This window comes from Bubalus bubalis, chromosome 17 (genome assembly GCF_019923935.1).
Source record: "Bubalus bubalis isolate 160015118507 breed Murrah chromosome 17, NDDB_SH_1, whole genome shotgun sequence".
NCBI lineage: Eukaryota > Metazoa > Chordata > Mammalia > Artiodactyla > Bovidae > Bubalus > Bubalus bubalis.
Genome location: NC_059173.1, coordinates 11,154,807 through 11,176,284, shown reverse-complemented (window position 1 = coordinate 11,176,284; position 21,478 = coordinate 11,154,807). Strand labels below are relative to the sequence as shown.

Sequence of the window (21,478 nt, the reverse complement as noted above, 5' to 3'; positions counted from 1 at the left end):
AGGTGGGGATGAGGGGATGGGACAGGTGATACACAGTCCCTGCCCAGGAACTCTGATCTCAAAATTCTGATGCTCAGAACAGACACCTGCCCACCCAGACTCCTGTCTGGAGATCACATGCTCTGTTAGAGCCAAAGTCCTAGCTTAAATCTAGTGAGGCAGCGGCAAGTTCAGAAAGCATAAAATAATTACCTTTCCTGGAAGCCAGAGGCTCAGCTCTCTGCTGGGCACCACAGCAAAGGGTCCACCACAGCCCTGTTGTGAGTGCCAAGGAATGAAAGAAACAACAGCAACAACCACTAGTTCAAATATCAAGGGTTTGGTACCTGCTAACTGCCTTTCAGGTTTTATCTCATTTAATCCTCAAAAGGTCCACATAGTCAAAGCTATGGTTTTTCCAGTAGCATGTATGGATGTGAGAGATGGACCACAAAGAGGGCTGAGTGCCAAAAAATTGATGCTTTCGAATTGTGGTACTGGACAAGACTCTTGAGAGTCCCTTGGACAGCAAGGAGATCAAAGCAGTCAATCTTAAAGGAACTCAACCCTAAATATTCACTGGAAGGACTGATGCTGAAGCTCCAATACTTGGGCCACCTGATGCAAAGAGCCGACTCATTGGAAAAGACCCTGATGCTGGGAAAGATTGAAGGTAGGAGGAGAAGGGAATGACAGAGGATGAGATGGATGGATGGTATCACTGACTCAATGGACAGGAGTTCGGGCAAACTCCGGGAAATAGTGAAGGAAAGGGAAGCCTGCTGTGCTGCAGTTCATGGGGCCACAGAGAGTTGGACATGACATAGCGACTGAACAACAACAATCCTAAAAATAGATTTAGGAGGTAAATGTCCTTATCCCATTTCACAGATGAGTAACTGAGTCACAGAGAGTTTAAGTGGAATTCCCAAGGACCTTCTTGAAGCCCTTCAAGGAAGCAACCTAAATGCCTAATAACAAGCACTGGCTAGCAGGATGCTGGTGCATCTGTAGGGTAGAGGGCTTCACAGCTGCAAAGAATAATGAGAATTTATGATGGATATGGATAGGTCAACAAGATTACTTGTCTAGTGGCAAGGCCAAGACATAGAACACTGTTCGAGAACAACACTATTGTGTAGAAAGGAAAGTAGGATAATGCGCATGTTTAGGTTGTATATGCATAAAGCATCTCTGAAAAGAACACACAAGAAATGGATAATACCGTTGGCCTCTAGGGAGGGAGCCTGGGAGAGTGGGCCTGAGATGGGAAGAACTGTCACATGATACCCCTTTGTATTTGCAGCCATGAGGACACTTTAGCTATTCAAAAATAAATGTATTTTTTAAAAGATAATTTTAAAATAATAAATTACTTCAATTTATTGGCTGTCAAATGCACGTAAGATTTAAGACTCTCTCCGTGACCTCAAAGAACTGTCATGACCTTCTGCCTGCTACTGTTCCTAGATCTTGGACCATGCTCCAGTCATGCTGGCTTTTCCAGCTGCCAAGTGTTTGCCTTTGCTGTGTCTCTGCCTGGATAGCTTCTTCCTCTTCCTCTTGCATAGCTGGTTTTACTAATGCTCTGCTGGTCTCTGCTCAAATGTCACCTCCTCCAAGAAGCCTTCACAGACTCCACCCTCTAAGTCACTCCTCTCACTGCTTACTTCTCACTGCTTGATTCCTCTATGATATTTATCAAGATATGTAATTATTATTATTTTTTAACTTATCCACTGTTTATTTCCCCACCTATTGCATAAGATCCATGGGAACAGGGCCTGGGTCTGTATTTGTTCAGCAGTGACTCCAGTGCATGTGGAACCAACTTCCTGAAGCTTTGGCCTGTACAGCCGCACAGGGACCCATGTCTGGAAGGACCCTGTACTTAGATGAGCCCACTCTTGGCTTAATGCTTTGCTGTCATCATCTCAAAATGTTTTATAGAATTTGAATAAGGGGCCCTACCTTTTCACTTTGCGGAGTGTGGTATACAGTAGATGTTCAGTGAATCTCCACACAGGTCCTAGAGCTCAGTGAGTGCAGCAGGCACTCAGTAAATCTGCGTATAAGTGACAGAACCAGGCTTTGTTCCGGATCTGCCCACCTCCACAGCTTGGTGCTAACCTTTAAATCACCTGCATTTTAAAACGACTCAAAGACCCAGTGCCAAGCCCAGAAAAGGTTCCAGAACCCTGCCTTTCTCCCTCTGCATTTTGTTCTACCTACTTCTCCCCTGGCTCCCATCAGCACTGTTTGTTAAGGAACGGTGCCTCCATTCCCCAAAATCTCCAAGGTCTTCTGCTGGGTTTAGTTGAACTGAAAAAAAACAACAACAACAACCCTGAACATCCATTAAGCTTCAGAGTCACAGCAGGTGTCTAAGCATGACGCGGCGGGGCTGGGCTGAGTGGTGGAGGCCCTGCACGTGGCACTTCAGGGCACCGCAGGGACCAGCGTGGGCTGCAGCTGTCTGCGTGGAGTTCAGTGGCACAGTCAGTCTCCCAGCCCCGAGCTGGAATTAAACCAGATGCTTCGCAGCAGAACCTGCAGCCACCAGCTTGGATGGTATCAAATCGGTTCCATCTCTGTGTCTCTTTTCCAGCCCTGTTCCTCTCCCCCTGAGTCCAGCCTATCTCTACTCAATTAGGAATCTAGGGGCGGGGGTGGAGAATCACTCAGACTGCCTGATGGGATGGGATATGCAACTTACACCAAGGGCTCCAAACAGGAGTGAAGTGGGGCTGGGGGGCTTCACAGACAGCATCCAGGCTGCAAGTATAAGAATTTTAAAAAATTTATAGAACATCTATTATTCTGTGGCAGACACTGGTCTAGGCACTAGGGATACGGCATTAAAACAAATAGAAAAATCTTTGTCCTCATGGAGCTTCCCTTCTAGTGGGGAACAGTAAGTCAAATGAAAGCATGTCAGCTGGTGATTGAGCGCTTTAGAGAAAAACAAAGGAGGGTTGGTGAATGTGAGGGAAGTCTGATTTTAAATAAGTGGTCTAGAGAATTCCCTGGTGGTCCAGTGGTTAGCGCTATCACTGCCAGGGGCCTGGGTTCGATCCCTAGCTGGGGAACTAAGATTCCACAAGCTGTGTGATGTGGTTAAAAAAAAAAAGTGGAGGCCCACTGAGAAATTATATTTGAGCAAAGACCTGAAGTGGGTAATGGACTGAGCCATGCGGCTATCTTGTGGCAGAGCATTCTAAGTGGAGGGGGACAGCAAGTACCAAGGCCCCGGGGTGGGTATGTACCTGGTTAGATGGAGAAATGATAAGAAGGTCAGAGTGGCTGGAGTGGAATGAGCAAGGGGGAGATGAGTGGGAGCTGAAGCAGCAGTGGAGGTCATGAAGGTCGTGAAGCAGTGGAGGTCAGATCATCAAGACCACTTAAGCTTCTACTCTGAGTGATGTAGAAGCCACAGAAGGACTTTGAGAAGTGAACAGAATATATCCTATTCTGTCTCAACCATGCATCCAGCTTTGATTATTTGACAGGCACTCATGGTTCCTACGGGAGATGGCAATGGCAACCCACTCCAGTACTCTTGCCTGGAAAATCCCATGGACAGAGGAGCCTGGTGGGCTGCAGTCCATGGGGTCGTGAAGAGTCAGACAGGACTGAGCAACTTCACTTTCACTTTTCACTTTCATGCATTGGAGAAGGAAATGGCAACCTACTCCAGCTTGCCTGGAGAATCCCAGGGACGGAGGAGCCTGGTGGGCTGCCGTCTGTGGGGTCGCACAGAGTCGGACACGACTGAAGCGACTTAGCAGCAGCGGCAGCAGCATGGTTCCTACATACCTTTGCCATGGCAAGGACACTTGGTCCAGTGAGAGAAAGATGGTGGTCTCTTGCCCCGCCTACTGTACTTGACAGAGCTGAGCATGCCTCCACTTGCCTGCAAGCCTTGCCATTCCACTCTCTCAGAGCCTCAGCATCCTTCACCCCAGTTTCATCCAGGGGGTGCAGGCTGCTGGCTGGCTTCTCTTTGCTTCCAGAACCAGTTGGGTCATCCCCAGCCTCCCCTGAACCTGGCCAAATCTGGAATGACAAGACTTTGACTCCTTCCATGCTGAGCTGGTTGGTGTCCAAGAGGAAGAGAGAAACAAGTCTGAGAAATGCTCCAGATGAAGGCACCTCTGTGCTGCCAGCCTTGAAACACAGCAAATTCACTGTCATCTCCCCCAGGGTTCTCCCATCACCATATCGCAATAACAGATGGTTCCATAAGCCCTCAAAAAATCCCACAGGATTTTATGGGTTTTTAAGGCAGGCACAGAGCTCATCCCCCACTGCTCTACAACTCTGGCAATTTGCAGACAGCACGTTGTAAGGGGCCACAGTTGTCCTAGCCTATGCAGCTGCTCCATCATAAACTGGCCAGTCCCAGCTAACATACCAGCTGACCATAGAAGTGAACAAGCCCGGCCAAGATCATCCAAGTCTGGCCTAGACCAGAAGAACCTCCCAGGTGAACTGAACCCAGTCGCTGACTCTAAAAAATCTTGAGATAAATAAATGGCTGTTGTTCTAATTCACTCATTTGTGGGTTGCTTTGTTATGCAGCAAGATCTGGCTGATGGAGCAGCCCATGTTGTGGAACAATTCCTGGCCTTGGATCCAAAGTCTGGGATCTGACCTTAGCTCTTCTATTCATTTCCTGGCATCTCATTTAGTCATTCTGGGCCTCAGTTTCAGCATCTGGTTAAAATGAGCACGTAAAAATTCCCATCTTTGTCATGCCAACTTCACAGAGTTTTGGGGAGGAGCCAAAGGGGTTAATACATGTGCAGAGGCCTGGTAATACAAAATACTTTTTAAGGATTAGGCAAAGAGGTCATTGTTAGTGTTATTTGAGGGTGGGGCTGGGGAGAAGAACACGTGTCTAATTTCTAGGTGTTTTTTAGGCCTGAGTGAGACACTGCAGTGGATACCTGGGGTAGAGATTTCTTGCTTTTTCCTGTCCAGCACCTATCCCTTCTTTTTTTTTTTTTTTTTAAAGTAACAGCACCTCCAATTTTCCTTTGGGAAACCATCCCTCTCTCGTATCAATCTGCGTGGCTCAGATGGAGATTACCCAAACCTGGTCCCTAAAGGTGGACCAAAGATCATCTCTAACCAATCAGTGTATTATATGCCTCATGGACTCAGGGATAGGCACATGTCCCAGTCTGGACCAGTGAAGGTATACCCTAAGACTTGCTGGAACTATGTGGAAAGAAGCATTCTTTTTCCATTGTAATTGCTGAACTGATAGAACAGAAGCCTGGAGCTGCTATTGGTCACTTTTTGGCACCAGATGGGAAAGGTCTGTCAAGGGATGAAAGTGGAGTTGAGAGATGGAGAGTGACGGGTTCCTGATGATGCTGTTGGAATGCTGGATCCAGCCACACCTGAATCCCTGATGGTCTGTTTTGGCTACCATATGTTGAACATATGAACGAATATGTTCCCTTTTTTTTTTTTCTCCTGAAGTCAAATTTGAATTGAATTTCTGTCATTACAACCCTCCTAACCTCTCTCTATGTGTCTTTATAAACCAGCTACCTTGGAGCAAATGGGGATCTCAAAGAAAACCAGAATTGGCTGAAGTCTGGAAAAAAAAAACCATCTTCATCCACCCACCCCCGCCAGAAATGCTCCCCCTTTACTTCAGAGACACTGCCACCCAAGCTGAGGTTATGCAAGAGAACAAGAAACATTTGTAATGCATCCTTACCAAGGCCTGCTGAGACCCTGCACTGACAATTAAAATTCAGTGACAATAAGCAGCACTAATTAAAAGCAAAACTAAGTACTTAATAAGACAAATGAGGTGCCAGTATTAAAAGCTAGGATGAGAGAACTGGCATTAATTAAAAACAAAGACTAATTTCTTCCCTCCTCCAAATGGACTGCATTGTGTGTGTGTGTGTCTAGAAAATGTTTAGATTTATTAATGTACAAAATGCCATGGAAGCAGACAGGTTATGGGATTAGCTCTGTCTGGGGGTGGGGGTGGGGTGGGTCCTTTCCAAAAGGGGGAAGACTGGGACTGCTCCCTGAAGGATGAGCTGGAGTATGCAAGACATGAAGACTGGAGGAAAAGATGAGAGAACAGAGTGAGCAAATGTTCAGAGGCTTCGATGGACATGGAATATTTAAGGAATGGACAAATTCAGAGGGATGGAGCCTGGGGTGATTGTAGGGCTGGGAAAAGGGGGAAACAGAAAAGAGTGAATAGGTCCCAGTGATGAACCCCTGTTTCTGTGGGTCAACAAGGACATTGCATAGCGTCTCGAGCACTCTCCACCCAGTCAACCCCTGCTTCCAGTTAAAGATCCAGAGGCTAAGACCACATAGTCTTAGCAGACAGTTCAGCAAGGTGACTTAGGGTATGAGTTGGGGGGGCCAAGTCCATTCTGCCATTTATGAGCCCGACGAGTGGATTCATCTTCCTGAACCTGTTTCCTCTTCTGTAGAGTGGGGACAATAATAGGACCCATCTCAAAATAGAATTGTGAAGATTAAATGAGATGAGGCCTACACAAGCCATCCTCCTGTAAGTGGGAACTATCATTTATTTATGTTATTATTAATAAAAACATCAGTTATGTTTTCTTAAAGAAATGGGAACCCAACTTTGGCACGAGTAGGAAATGTCTCAGGATTCTTGAAGCCGGATTAGGTATGTGAAGCATGATAATAATGAATGATGGAAATAAAAACAACAACAAAATGCATTCTGTTATTATGATAAGAACAATATAATTGTACTAATGCAAGGATTATTTGAGAGTGCTATGGAGAAGGAAATGGCAACCCACTCCAGTATTCTTGCCTGGAGAACCCCATGGACAGAAGAGCCTGGCAGGCTACAGTCCATGGGGTCGCAAGAGTCGGATACAATTTAGTGACTAGATCATCATGGTTGTCATTAGTGCTGATAACTAAATATTTCTGACTTCCCACAATGCGATAGGATTGCTCTTCCCTCCCCCTGGAAAGCTGGAACACAAACTGTTTTAGCCAAAAAGAAAAAAAATTTCCAGGTGGAAACTCTAAAGCAGGTGCTCACATCACCACTTTCCCCTTTTCCTGTCCTGACAATCAGAGATGTATGAGGATGGAGCTCCCCCCTCAATCTGGGTCCCTGTGTGAGGACAAATGCAGAGCAGACACCCACTGCTAACCCACCATATCCAGGTTCACGAGTGAGAAACAGATTTCTGTTGTCTCGGTCCTTGCAACATTGAGGATGGCTGCTACCACAGCACAACCTAACCCATCCTTTCTGGACTCACTGTGAGCGGGCAACTGCACTAAGTGTTTCATATGCCATGTCTAGTTGTATCTTCATAAAGATCCTAGAAAAAAGGAGCTTTTGTTACCCACTTTTACATATCTGAAAACTGAAGCCCAGAGAGGTAAGGTCATTTGTCCAAGGACACACAGCCAGTAAGCCATAACAGTGTGTGCACTCAAATGAGTCCACAGCAGAAAACACAGGACACACTCTAAAAGCAAGGCAGAGCATCCAGAATCGATCTTCCTGGGGGGAAAATGTCTCCTGCTAGAGGGAGGTGCCCCCATCATTTCCCTCTTTCCCTAGGTTATGAATCCCTCTGAACCCTGAGTCTACACACCCAAATACTGAACAATAAAATGCAAAGGCAGACACTATTAACAGAACACTCTTCAGGGCTCCCTGCACAGCCCAGCCAATTACCTGATTCCTTGATAAAGTGGAAGCTTGCCTTTGTTGTGTTGTTAATCGAGTTTATCTCTGCTCCAACTCCATTGTGGTGAGTAAGGAGAAGACGAAAAGCTCAGGATTGATTTCTGCACTTGCGCACACTTGCACAGACACACACAGCCCCAAACAGGAAAATGTGATTAGACAGGTCTGCGTATTAAAACAAGTAATTTAGCTTAATGGCCTCTGGCTGCCACTCAGGCTCAAGTTGCAATACCATTCATTCTGATTAAAACTCAGTTGGAACTGACTTATTTGCAGCCCTAAACTAACTCTCCTCATGTCACAGAGACACAAGGGTCACCCTAATCCCTCCTCTGCCTCAGGGATGAAATACTCAGAGCAGAGAGGGGCATTTATCCCTTTGAAAAAACCAGCATCCTCTCATCTGAGGGGCACTTTCACAAATCATAGATAGGAGACATAGCACTCCCATTTCACAGATAAGGAAACTGAGGCCCTGGTTTGCCAAGGTCACATGGTAGCAGGTAGAAAATCCAAAGATATTCCTGGATCTGGGTCTTGTATAAATGAGTCTTCTGACCACTCTGTTATCTTGACTATTGTTGCAAATAATACAATATTTGTTCTTTTAAGTGAAAGTTGCTCAGTCATGTCTGACACTTTGCGACCCCATGGACTATACAGTCCATGGAATTCTCCAAGCCAGAATATTGGAGTGGGTAGCCGTTTACTTCTCCAGGGGATCTTCCCAACCAAGGGATCAAACCCAGGTCTCCCGCATTGCAGGTGATTCTTTACCCGCTGAGCCACGCCCAAGCATACTGGAGTGAGTAGCCTATCCCTTCTCCAGCAATGGTGGAGCCAACCAGGTATAAATCCAGGTGTATCTTCCCTTGATATCAATACTCCTAACCATTACTCTGGACAACCACTCATATAACACAGCTGCCTAGCTAGATCTGGCACCAAGTGAAAGGTACTGAGGGAAAGTCTGGCATAAGGTAAAGGACAGCTCTTGGGTATTCCCTGGCAGGCCAGTGGTTAGGACTCAGTGCTTCTACTGCAGGAGATATGGGTTCGAACCCTGATCAGGGAACTAAGATCCCACAAGCCACACAGTGTGGCCCCAAATCCCCCAAACCCAAACAAACAAAATCCAGCTCTTGTTAGAGCTGATACCATCAGAGGTATCAAAAGGAGGATGTGCTACTTTGAGAAGTAATGAGTTCCCATTTGCTGGAGCTGGTCAAGCACACACAGCAAAACTACTTGTTGGGACTGTTGTAAAGAGGGCTATGAGCTTTTCTGAAATGGCCTCTTTCTGCATTTGAAAAGGAATGGTTCAAGTTCACAGACTTTCCTCTTATGTGTGAGCAAAACTCCTCACATTTCACATGTCTGACTCTTATCAAGCAAGCAAGGCCAGTTTCTGTTTATAAGACAGAAAGATTCAGTACTCTGGTCTCAGATGAGCCCTGCCATGGGAAAATGCATATTTCATTTCATCCTTGGAAGAAGAGGCAATCAGGGATCAGGAAGAGCTTTGCTTGCCTCTTCACCTCAACACACACAAACACACACTCACATTCACTGTCACCAACACCCTCTACTTCCGTCCACCAACACCTACCTACACCCCTGCTACAGCCCCTTCCTTCCTACACCACATACTTAGACTTGCCCATCCCCATTGACAACATTCTGATGCACTTATGCCCATTCATACTCAAACCATACATCCACACACCCTCTACCACACACACTCCACACACTCCTAACCACCCCTCCTGCCACACCCCCAGCACCTTCCCCACCCACAACACACCCACATTTGTGACAGTCACCCCCATACCCAACTGCATCTACACACCAACCATCTTCAGTTCCAACAACCCCCCACCCACACACACACACAACAGTCATTTTCACACATGGTACAAATTCCATGACAGAATCTTCCACCAGGAGCTCAGGCTTTGCAGTCACATGGACCTGGATTCAACCCCCAGCTAAACTTGAGTTGGGTGAGCCTGGAAAAAATTACTGAACATTTCAGAGCCTCAATTTTCTTGAGGCTATAAAATGGGGGCTGTAACAGCCCTTCCTTCATAGGATTGTTGAGACTCTGGAGTGGAAGACACAGCAGTAGAGAGCATAGAGGCTAGTTCTGGGCAGGGCAAACCCTCACTTGGTGTCATCCAGGGGCTCTTGCAGAATTCCCACCCTCCAAACGAACACAAGTTACAGGGTCCCTGGCTGGGAAGGACAGTTTTTGCCTCAGATTGTCCAGCCATGCTACCTCCCTGGGATGTGGATTCTAAGAAATCTGAGACCAGGTCAGAAAGAACAAAAAGCTTCTCTTGGTTCCCATGAATAATAAATCTTGGAGACTTGGCTTCATCCACTCCTCTCTCCTGCTCTCCTGACACCAGATGGGGGAAGGCAATAGAAAAATGAATCTCAGTCAGTGTTGGCTGGAGAACCCAAATGAACCCTAAAGTTCCTGTTCCTCTCCCTATGTCCCCATGAAAACAGCCATCAGAGCAAGAATGGATGGAGCACTCTGCAATTTACAAAGTCCTCGGTCTTCACAATAACCTAGGCAGGTGGGTGTTACGACCTTCATCACTGGAGGCAGAGGAGTGCAGAGGTTGAAAGGTGCTGAGCTGCCACAGTTCAAATTACAACTCTGTCTCTTTCTAGCTGCATGATGTTAGGATAGTTACTAAACCTCTCAGTGCCTTAGTTTCCTCATATGAAAAACTTCATAATAATAGTGATAGTAGTATCTATTTGTAGGGATGTTGAAGGATTAAATGAGCTAATACTTGTGAAGTGTTTAGAATAGTATCTGGTACATGGTTAGAATTAAATAAGGAGCAGTCTCCATTATATCCTGTCACATCTCCAGGATATAATGGCTGAGAATAACAGCTCTAATGGTATTTACCATTTACCGGGTGCCAGTGGCCATGCTCAGAGAAGGCAATGGCACCCCACTCCAGTACTCTTGCCTGGAAAATCCCATGGGCAGAGGAGCCTGGTAGGCTGCAGTCCATGAGGTCGTTGGGAGTCGGACACGACTGAGCGACTTCTCTTTCACTTTTTACTTTCATGCATTGGAGAAGGAAATGGCAACCTACTCCAGTATTCTTGCCTGGAGAATCCCAGGGACGGGGGAGCCTGGTGGGCTGCCATCTCTGGGGTCGCACAGAGTCGGACACGACTGAAGCGACTTGGCAGCAGCGGCAGCAGCAGTGACCATGCTAAACGATTTACGTACATTGGCTCATACTGTGCTTGCAAAGAGACATCATTGAATCTATTTTACAGATGGAAAGTTGAGGTTTAATAAAGTTAATTGGCTTTCCCCAAAACTGAATCAGAACCAATAAGAAGTAGGACTTCTTAGAAAAGCTGGGGAGACATGAAGAGAGCTTTGGCCCGAGCTACAGTTCAGGACCACAGACAGTGGCACACACTTAATACTTTACTTCTATCATTCTGGAGCTTCCCTGGAGGCTCAGATGGTAAAAAACGGCTGCTTGCAATGCAGGAGACCCGGGTTCGATCCCTGGGTTGGGAAGATCTCCTGGAGAAGGAAATGGCAACCCACTCCAGTACTCTTGCCTGGAAAATTCCATGAATGGAGGAGCTTCATAGGCTACAGTCCATGGATGGGGTCGCAAAGTGTCAGACACGACTGAGCAACTTCACTTTCACTTTTTCTCTCATTTTGGTGAATATATGAAAGTGTGTGTGTGTATGTACATAGGGGTGAAACTAGTAATTGATGAACTGTCTAAAAGTTGGGATCCGCCCTCATTTTATGATGTAATTCACACTTTTCTCCCCGAGGTTCATGCAACAGAAGATACCAGGATGGTAAGGTGTTGAGAAGCCTTTTTCATCCTCTGAAATGTTCCTGCTCCTCCACTTAACACCTCAAGTCCCAGTTCAACTCTCACAGTCCCATGATGCTTTCTATAGCCCCTTGAGCCCTTTCGTCTCTGAAAATTTTAAGTTCTTAGAATACAGAAACTCAGGGCTTAGCCTCCTATAGTTCACAGAAATCATCCTCCACAAGATGGAATGTTCCATGGGGGGATGGGAAATGGACAACTGTCCCTCCTTCTCCTGGTATCAGCACTCCAATTTTATTTTAGTGAACCATCCTTTTCCTATCTTACCCATAGTTCTGATGGGAATGACCTCAACTACCAGCCATGGGGCAGTCACATGACTCTGGTCTGGGCAATCAACATATTCTCCTCTTTGATTCAAAGTTGTATTGGTTCCCCAATACAAGCCAATTAGACTCAGTCCTGAAACTTTTGTTGGAATATCTTAGGAAGGAGTTTCTCTTTTTTCTTTACTGAACTGAAGATGGGATAAGACAAACTTAACTTGATGAGGTTTGATCAGGTAGAGAAAATCTGCCTGGGAGTGAGGGTAACCCAAAGGGAAGCAGAATGAAGAGACAGTCAGATCTCACTCCTACAGCTGTTAAGCTATGGGATCCAGTCACGCCTCAGCTGTGTCATGGACTCTTTGATTATGCTGGCCAATAGATGTCATTTAGCATCACTTGAATTAGTTTGAGTTAGGTTTTCCATCAATGTAGCTCAAACAGACTAAGATGTGTATTAAATAATGTGTCTTTAAACAGAAACACAGAAAACGAGAATATATACAGATTGGTTGATGCAGTGTGACCAGAAGCATGCAGGAACTTAACACTGATTTTTCTCTGGGAGCAATGGTTTAGTCATTTGTTCATCAGTGACCATGATGATGAACTTTACAGAACATAACATGATGATTTTACAGAACATAACTACTGCAAAGAATGATAATCTGCTCCCTCCCCCCGCTTCTCTCTCCACACACACACACACACACAGGGCTTACCAGGTGGCTTAGCAGTGAAGAATCTGCTGCAATGCAGGAGACTCAGAAGAAGAGAATTGGATCCTTGTGTGTGGGGGGGGTGGGTGATGATCCCATGGAGAAGAGCATGGCAACCCACTCCAGTATTCTTGCCTGAATTTTCCAGGCAGAGGAACCTGGTAGGCTACAGTCAGTCCATGGGGTCGCAGAGAGTCAGACACAACTGAGCGACTGAGCACACACACACACACACACACACATACGCATATATACATATATGTATATATAAAATAAATAATATATACATAATATGTAAAGATGTTATATATCATATATACATATGTATCATATGTAAATATATATAGAATACTAATCAGCAAGCACTCCTACCTTTCCACTTTTCCTCTTACAAAGAGGACTATTAAGTGGGACAAATGCTTAGTAGTTTGGTCTGTTTCCTATTTTATTTTTCAGAGTGCGACAGAGGCAAGGGCTGATAATAAGATAATTGATGCAAAGAGGCAATTTGGGAGGCAAAGTGCCAAGGACCTAAAAGGACTGTCATTGTGGTTAGTTTCCTGGCCAATTTCTCCCATGTAAAACCAAAGGTGCACTTCAAGTCCCATTCCTACATCATCACCTTTCTGGGGACAGAATGAGGTGAAGACAAAGAATGGAAACCAGCCAAGAGGGAACATATTGACTTGGGGTTCAACTGGGGATGGAAAGCTTGCTGGAATCATCTAGTACACAGCCTTTCTGGAGTCTAATCAGATAACAAACCACTGCTGGGAGCAAATGGGTTTTTAAGTATATTTTTAATCTCTAACATCCATGGGGCATGCTCAAAGGCAGAAGGTTTGCAGCGAGCCAGGGGTAGTTGCAAGTAGTTCCTCTCCAGCCAAGCTGCCAGCTCAGTTTCTACAATAAAATGGGTTACTTGTGAAGGCTGATTTGAGGGAGTAGGATAGTCCTCATCTTTCAAAGCCAAGAACGAGTGTGGATTGAGTCCCCTTGTCCCTGATTCCCAGCTTCTTATTCAGGAAAGAAAGGGAAACTTGAAAGTCATTCCTCTGTAAAAGAGGAATTGAAGTTTTGCAGTTATTCTGAGTTTTTAATCTGGTTTTTGCCTGACCAAGTTGCAAGGAAAATTAAGAAAGGAAACTAAAATGTCCCCAACAATGGGACCTGGTGACAGAGAAGGCTTGAATGAAAAACCAAGCACTTGTGATGTAGAACTGAAGCCAGTAGGAGGCACTGGGTTAACGGTCTGGATTTAGAAGCAAAAGGAAGAGGAAAGTGAAAAGTGAAGTCACTCAGTCGTGTCTGACTCTTCACAACCCTATGAACTGTAGCCCACCAGGCTCCTCTGTCCATGGGATTTTCCAGGCAAGAATACTGGAGTGGGTTGCCATTTCCTTCTCCAAAATGAAGAGGAGGTGATGCTCAACTCCTCCCACACTCATTTCACCTGGTGCTTCTTGGGACATCTTCAGACCCTTTCCTCAGGAATTACCTTTCCCAGGAAGCCAACCTGTCTTTAGTTTAGGGACTCACTGCATTTGAAGTACCTAAATCCAGACATGTCATTGAGGCTAGTCCTGGCTCTATCCCCCGCTAGCCTGGAACCTTAAGCAAGTTCCTTGGCTCCTCCCCTTCCTTGTCCAGAAAATGGGGCTTATCACTGTGCCTTCTACTCAGGACTGATGGAAGAATTGGATGAAATCAGACATGCAGCACCCCAAGCACAGTGCTGGCCCACATTAAATACTCAAAAACTCGGAGTTCTCATTTCAAAATAATAATAACTCTCATACAGAGTCCTCATTGCCAACGACAGCCTGTACGATTTGAACTTACACGCAGGTCCTCTTGTTTTCCCTGCCTTCTGCACCTTGTGTTGAGCTTTCCTCTCCCAAGTGCAGTAATCAAACTGAGGAGCCTCGGTGATCTTTTAAAATCTTGGGGGTTGAGGTGAGCATTCTGTGGCCCTAGATCCCCAAGAGGATGAGAGGGGTCAATGAGGCAACCAGAAGGAAATGTCAAGAACCATCAAAAGGTATTGACACATCCCAGGAGACCCTCTTCAACTCTCCTACATGCACAGCATTTTAACACCTACAAAGATATCACAATAGCATCCTTCTTAATCTTCATTTCCTTGCAAGTCACACAAGATTAGTTTCAGGGCTCACTTCAAAGATGCCCAAAATAAGGACACAAGAGGTAAGATGACTCACCAAAGGCACATCAGTGGTAAACAGAAGGATTGTCTTAGAACAAAGTGTCACATCCCTGGCTGCACCCTAGAACTGTTGAGGGGGGATGGGAGGACTCAACAATGCTAATTCCAGGATCCCAACCAAACCAACTAAAGAAGATGCTCATGGTGGGTACCCACATCACACTTTTTGAAAGTCCTCCTGATGATGTTACTGTGCAGCTGGGGCTGAGAACCACCAGCTTAGAACCATGTGCCCTGAGCCACACTCTTTCCAGGCTCCATCTCCTCCAGCCAGTGAACCTTCAACTTGAATGCACACCAGAGTCAGCTGGAGGGCTCAGGAAACTAGACCGATGCCCACTTCCCAGGCCTGCAGATTCTGATTCAGGAAGTCTGGGATAGAGCCCACCAATTTGCATTTCTAAGTTCCAGAGTGATGCTATGCTGCTGGTCTAGAGACCACACACACTCTAAGGACCACCTCTGCATGTAATGCTAGAAAAATGGAACCCAGGAGACCAAAGTTCCTGGTCCCTAGTTTCCCTTCTGCTGACAGTACTCTCTTCGCTCTGAGTCAGAGCAAATGTTACCAGAAACCAAATAAGCCCAGGGGAGGCTGAGGGCTTTAGGGCCTTTTCTTCTCTTGTTTCTCTCCTTTTAAAAATAATCCACCACTTAAGAGACTGTCACTGAGCATTTGCTGCTTGTTCTTCCACACGCAGTCCAAATCCTTCTCCTGCAATGCAGGTCTTCTTAAATATTGAATAAGTCTGCTGTTCCACCAATTGCCACAGCCAGAGCTGAGGTAGTGTTGATATTGACAAAGGATTAATATCATTAATCAGGTTACAAAGATCAGGCTACTGAGCTGGTTTTATAAAAGACCTTCACTTTCTTCCCATCACCGAAATCTCTGGTGCCTCAGCACCTTCCCTGACTGTCCCTGACCCCTTCTAAGGCATGAGGTTTGCTTTCTCTTTTACTGTTTTTGCCATTTAATGAACCGTAGGACGAGTCAGAGCAGCCTGGGGAGTGGGTCAGGTTTCAAACAAGAGCAAAGAGCATTAGATTGACACTGTCAGTGCCCATTGTTTAACAAATACTACTTACTGAGCACTTACTGTGTGGCCAGACGCTGTGGGATACAGTGTAGTGAGCTTATAGTCATAAATAAAATAGTCAGATATTCCTGCACCAGTGGACCTGACATTCTAGTGGGGGGAGATAGACAACAAATGAAATAAACAAGTAAAATTGTGTGTCACATGGTGCTAAGTGTTAGGGGGATAGTAATAAATAATAAATAAAGAAGGAAGAAGCAAAATTCTGGAGGGGGGTGATATTTTAAATAAGATGATTAGAAAAGAAAGGCCTCACTGAGAAGCTGATGTTTAAGTAAAGTCCAAAAGGAAGTGAGGCAGTGGGCAGAGTGGAAAGGATTAAGAGTACCCCCTCTCAGTTCAGTCAGTTCAGTTCAGTCGCTTAGTCGTGTCCGACTCTTTGCGACCCCATGAATCGCAGCACGCCAGGCCTCCCTGTCCATCACCAACTCCCGGAGTTCACCCAAACCCACGTCCATGCAGTCGGTGATGCCATCCAGCCATCTCACCCTCTGTCATCCCCTTCTTCTCCTGCCCCCAATCCCTCCCAGCATCAGGGTCTTTTCCAATGAGTCAACCCTTTGCATGAGGTGGCCAAAGTACTGGAGTTTCAGCTTTAGCATCATACCTTCCAAAGAACACCCAGGACTGATCTCCTTCAGAATGGACTGGTTGCATCTCCTTGCAGTCCATGGGACTCTCAAGAGTCTTCTCCAACACCACAGTTCAAAAGCATCAATTCTTCGGTGCTCAGCTTTCTTCACAGTCCAACTCTCACATCCATACATGACACCACAGGAAAAATCATAGCCTTGACTAGACGGACCTTTGTTGGCAAAATAATGTCTCTGCTTTTGAATATGCTATCTAGGTTGGTCATAACTTTCCTTTCAAGGAGTAAGTGTCTTTTAATTTCATGGCTGCAATCACTATCTGCAGTGATTTTGGAGCCCAGAAAAATAAAGTCTGACACTGTTTCCACTGTTTCCCCATCTATTTCCCATGAAGTGATGGGACCAGAGGCCATGATCTTCATTTTCTGAATGTTGAGCTTTAAGCCAACTTTTTCACTCTCCTCTTTCACTTTCATCAAGTACCCCCTCTAGAATGTCGAACTCTGTAATTTCATCACCATCATCAAAATAACAGTAACTAGTGTTTATCAAGCATCTCTCATGCCTGTTCCAGTGAAAGTCACTCAGTTGTGTCTGACTCGTTGTGACCCCATGGACTATACAGTCCATGGAATTCTCCAGGCCAGAATCCTAGAGTGGGTAGCCTTTCCCTTCTCCAGGGGATCTTCCCAACCCAGGGATTGAACCCAGGTCTCCCACACTGCAGGCGGATTCTGTACCAGCTGAGCCACAAGGGAAGACCCATGCCTGTTCCAAGCAAAGACTATATATATATATATATACTTCTTAAATTCCCAAGACAATCCCAAGAAGTAGATGTTATTGTCATCCCCATTTTCCAGATGAGGAAACTGAGGTACATGGAGGTTTAGTAACTTGCTCAAAGTCACACAGCAGCAGAAAAGTGAAAGTGTTAGTCATTCAGTCATGTCCAACTCTTTGCGACCCCATGGACTGTAGCCTCGGAGAAGGCAATGGCAACCCACTCCAGTGTTCTTGGCTGGAGAATCCCAGAGACGGGGGAGCCTCGTGGGCTGCAGTCTATGGGGTCACACAGAGTCGGACACGACTAAAGCAACTTAGCAGCAGCAGCAGGACTGTAGCCCACTAGGCTCCTCTGTCGATGGAATTCTCCAGACAAGAATACTGGAATGGGTTGCCATGCCCTTCTCCAGGAGATCTTCCCAACCCAGGGATCGAATCCAGGTCTCCCACATTGCAGGCAGATCGTTTACTGTTTGAACTACCCAGAAAGCCTGAACAGCAGCAGAGTTGGGATTCAAACCCAGGCAGACTGGCAACTATCCCTACCTCCTCCCTCCACTCTCAGCCCCCACATTTTCAGGAATTGGAGCCTATACCATGATTAATTGCGGAACACTCCCTCGTTGGGGTCCCACTGTCTTCCTGATTTCTAGGCAGTCAGTGCTATAAAGAGAAGGGGTGTGGGGAGACTGGCCAGTACAAGAAACTTTCCCAGGCAGTTTAGAGTATTTCCTCCCCTTATTGTGAATCCTGTGCTGCAACTAGGAAGTCATTTTCAAAACAGATTAGGCTAAGTCATCCTTTTGCTTATAAAATCGCACTGCTCTCAGAATAAAGACGACTTGCCTCATGATGGCCCTGCAGGTACCACCAACCTCATCTGACACTGAGCTCCCCACAACCCTCTGTTTGCACGATGCTGGCCTTATTTGATCCTTGAATATCACCACCTCAGGGCCTTGACACACGCTTTTTTCCCTGCCATGAATGTTCTTTTCTCTTTTTACTTGGTTACCTTCTATTCATCCCTCAGCTCCCAGGTCAAATGTCACTTCCTCCAGGAAGATGAGGTCAGATTTCTTTGTGACATGTGCTCATAAACTTGTGTTCCTCTCTTTAGAACCCTTGCCTCAGGTTCTAATTATACATTCATTTGTATCATCACTGATTTATGTCTACCTCCTCAAGGGAAGGTACCAACTCTAAATTGTTTTCTACTGTATCCGCACAGTGAGCACAGTGCCCGATAAATACTAAAAATGACCAAATAGAACATAAGAACCCCCACCCCCGACCAAATATCCTTCAGAAAATGGAAATTTACCTTCTATCCAGGTCCTTAAAGTTTTTTACAGTCACTATCTCTCTCGATTTACTTGTTTTGAATAACAAAATAGTTAGGAAATTCTTTCTAAACTTTTCAACCATTATGCTCCAAATGGTATCTCTTCCTTTTCCCATTCTTTAACAAAAAATATTTGTAGCAGATGACTTTTTTTAAAAATTATAAAACTGTCCTTACTTTTCTGGTTTGTTGACTGTTTTTAAAATATGTGTCAGTGGCAGAAAGCATAGTTTTTATGGATTACTTGATTATTTTATATAATAAGTATTTTTGTATAATATAGTTAATGAATCAAACACTATAAAGGGACATTTGACCATTTCATCTATATCCCTTAATAGGTTTTGTTTTCTTTCTTTCAGCTCCTACTAGGTTATTTTTTAAAGTCTGGCTAACCATTTTGTACAAGTCAGGAGGGATTGATTTTACAGGGAAAATGTGGAAATTGAAGGTCCACTTTGTTATTTGGGGACATCTGACCTACAGGGTAGTGAAAGTGAAGTCGCGCAGTCGTGTCCGACTCTTCGCGACCCCATGGACTGCAGCCTACCAGGCTCCTCCGTCCATGGGATTTTCCAGGCAAGAGTACTGGAGTGGGCTGCCATTGCCTTCTCCGAGGCTACAGTCCATGGGGTTGCAAAGAATCAGACATGGTAGTAGGTAGTCAATAAATATCTATCAACTGAATAGTGGTAACTATATGTTGAATGAATAAATGATTGTATGTTGGTTGAGAGGACCTCTAAATTCAATGCAGAGCAGACTAGACATTCATTTTTTAATTATCCCCCTGACAAAAATGAACTCAGATTTATAGCCTCATACAATTACCTCCTAATGTGCACTTAAAGATCATGTTCTGTCTTAGGATTTTCATTTCTTCAGTTTGGCTCTGGAAGGTAAAATGATCAGGAGTGACAGGAATCAGATCTAAGTTAACATCAAGAAGGACAACCACGCTGATCAGACCTGTTCAGCAATGCACAGAATGACTTTGTAGGTGCTGAGCCAACCATCCTAGAGGCATTCAAGCCCACTGCCCTGGGAGTGATGAAGAGAATTCACCCATGGAAAAGAGCATTGTTCCTCCCAGAATGACCCATGGATCAGCTGCTACCATATCAGTCAGGAAACCCTTTACCTTGCAGGTTCCAGGGTACAACTCAAACCTTCTGAGCCAGAATTTCTAGGGATGGGCCTTGAGAATTTAAAAATACCCCAGGAGATTCTTGCATACACTAAAATTAAATAGCCCCTGAAGTTAATGACTGGGCAAAATAAGCTCCCAGACATTAACTGCCTGCTTTTCCCAGCATATTGTCACATTTTGTCGGCTTGATGCCTTGTCACTGGCCTGGTGGACCTGCTGTGCTTTAAAGTTCTGTGGCGTAGCCATTGTCATCCCTAAAGATTGAACTTTTTTCTGGTCCCCAAGGCAATGGCACCCCACTCCAGAACTCTTGCCTGGAAAATCCCATGGGCGGAGGAGCCTGGTGGACTGCCGTCTATGGGGTCGCACAGAGTCGAACACGACTGAAGCGACTTAGCAGCAGCAGCAGCAGCAGCAGCAGCAACTTACCTTGCGATCTTAGGGAAAAGGTTTACCTCTATGGGGTTTAGTTCCTTCATCTGTAAATGGAAGGAGTAAATCCCAAGTCTCCCCTTCAGAAAGTTATTGTGAAACACCATTGACTCTAAAAGTAATTTTTTAAATGTAAGTCCTAGCTAGCATTTCTGTAGTTGACCATGTACTGGGCACTGTTCTGAGTGCTTCATATGTACATTAACTCATGTAATTTTCATAGCAACTCTACAAGGGAGATGATATTATTATTCCCATATTATAGGTGAGTAAACTGAGCCCAGAGAGGCCAAACAACTTGCTCAAGGTCACAGTCCAGCAAGTACCACAGCTGAATTCCAAAGAAGTCTAGAGGCAGCAGCTGTGCTTTAACCACTGAGAATAGTGAGATCCAGTCCTTTACAGGAGTGATGTTCTTGCTTTGGCTACAAACCAGAAGGAGCTGAAGACTAGATAATCTGTTTCTGTAGAGCTTTACATTGTTAAAAAGTGTTCTAAATTGCTCGATCTTTGCAACAATTCTAAATAGTAAGGGAAGTGGTAACTGACTATTATCCCATTTTACAGAGCAGAAGAATGAGGCCCTAGGAAGTTTATTTCTTTGCTATGGAAACTTGACTGTAATATCCCAAAGATCTGGATTTGAGTTGTTGAAGCCACACTTTACTAAATGAACTGGGGGCAGGGCGGGGAGGGGACTGAGAAAGCTGCCTCTCCAGCTTTCTGTTGCCTCAGAATTCTGTATGCAAAATGGGCATAATACTACTGCCTCTTTACCAAGGATTTCTGAGGGTTAAAGGCAATCACTCATGTGAACGAAAAGCACAGGGCTAGTCCTTGGGACTGCTCTGTCTATCCCCCAATTCATTTGCTTCCTGTACAAAACTACAGCTCCAGGATATAATTACCATGTTGCATAGCTGGGACTTGAACTCAATTGGACAGACTTTATCTCAGAGACCTTTCTAGCAAGAGGATGAAGAGCAGGTGGGGAGCTCCCCAGGGCATCAGAGACCACCCTGTAATAGAGCCCTGAGGCCACCATTACAGTCTGTGTCAGTGAGAAATGCCCCCATGCTGCTCCACCGGGATAAAGGTTCCCATTCCAGATCTGCTGCCATGACAACCAGAGGGAGGATTTTCCAGAGCTGAAAGCTGCTCAATCCCAGGGCCTTGGGGAGGCTCTAGGGAGCCTCTATGGCCACTTGGGGAGGCCAACTACCAGCCTCTGAAGCATTTTACCC

The 21,478-nt window shown here is 45.3% G+C and overlaps 1 protein-coding gene across 5 annotated transcripts in view; it reads right to left on the bottom strand.

Moving 5' to 3' along the window:
• Positions 1–21,478, bottom strand: part of RPH3A (rabphilin 3A) — a 277,513-nt gene that overhangs the window by 69,033 nt on the left and 187,002 nt on the right. Inside the window, exon 1 of one of the 5 annotated variants that reach the window (XM_044930103.2) lies at positions 7,703–7,837. The exons of the other annotated variants lie outside the window; for them this stretch is intronic. The gene's annotated coding sequence lies outside the window, so the exon portion shown is untranslated. Of the gene's footprint in view, positions 1–7,702; positions 7,838–21,478 lie in introns of those variants that run through there. 5 annotated transcript variants of the gene reach the window in all.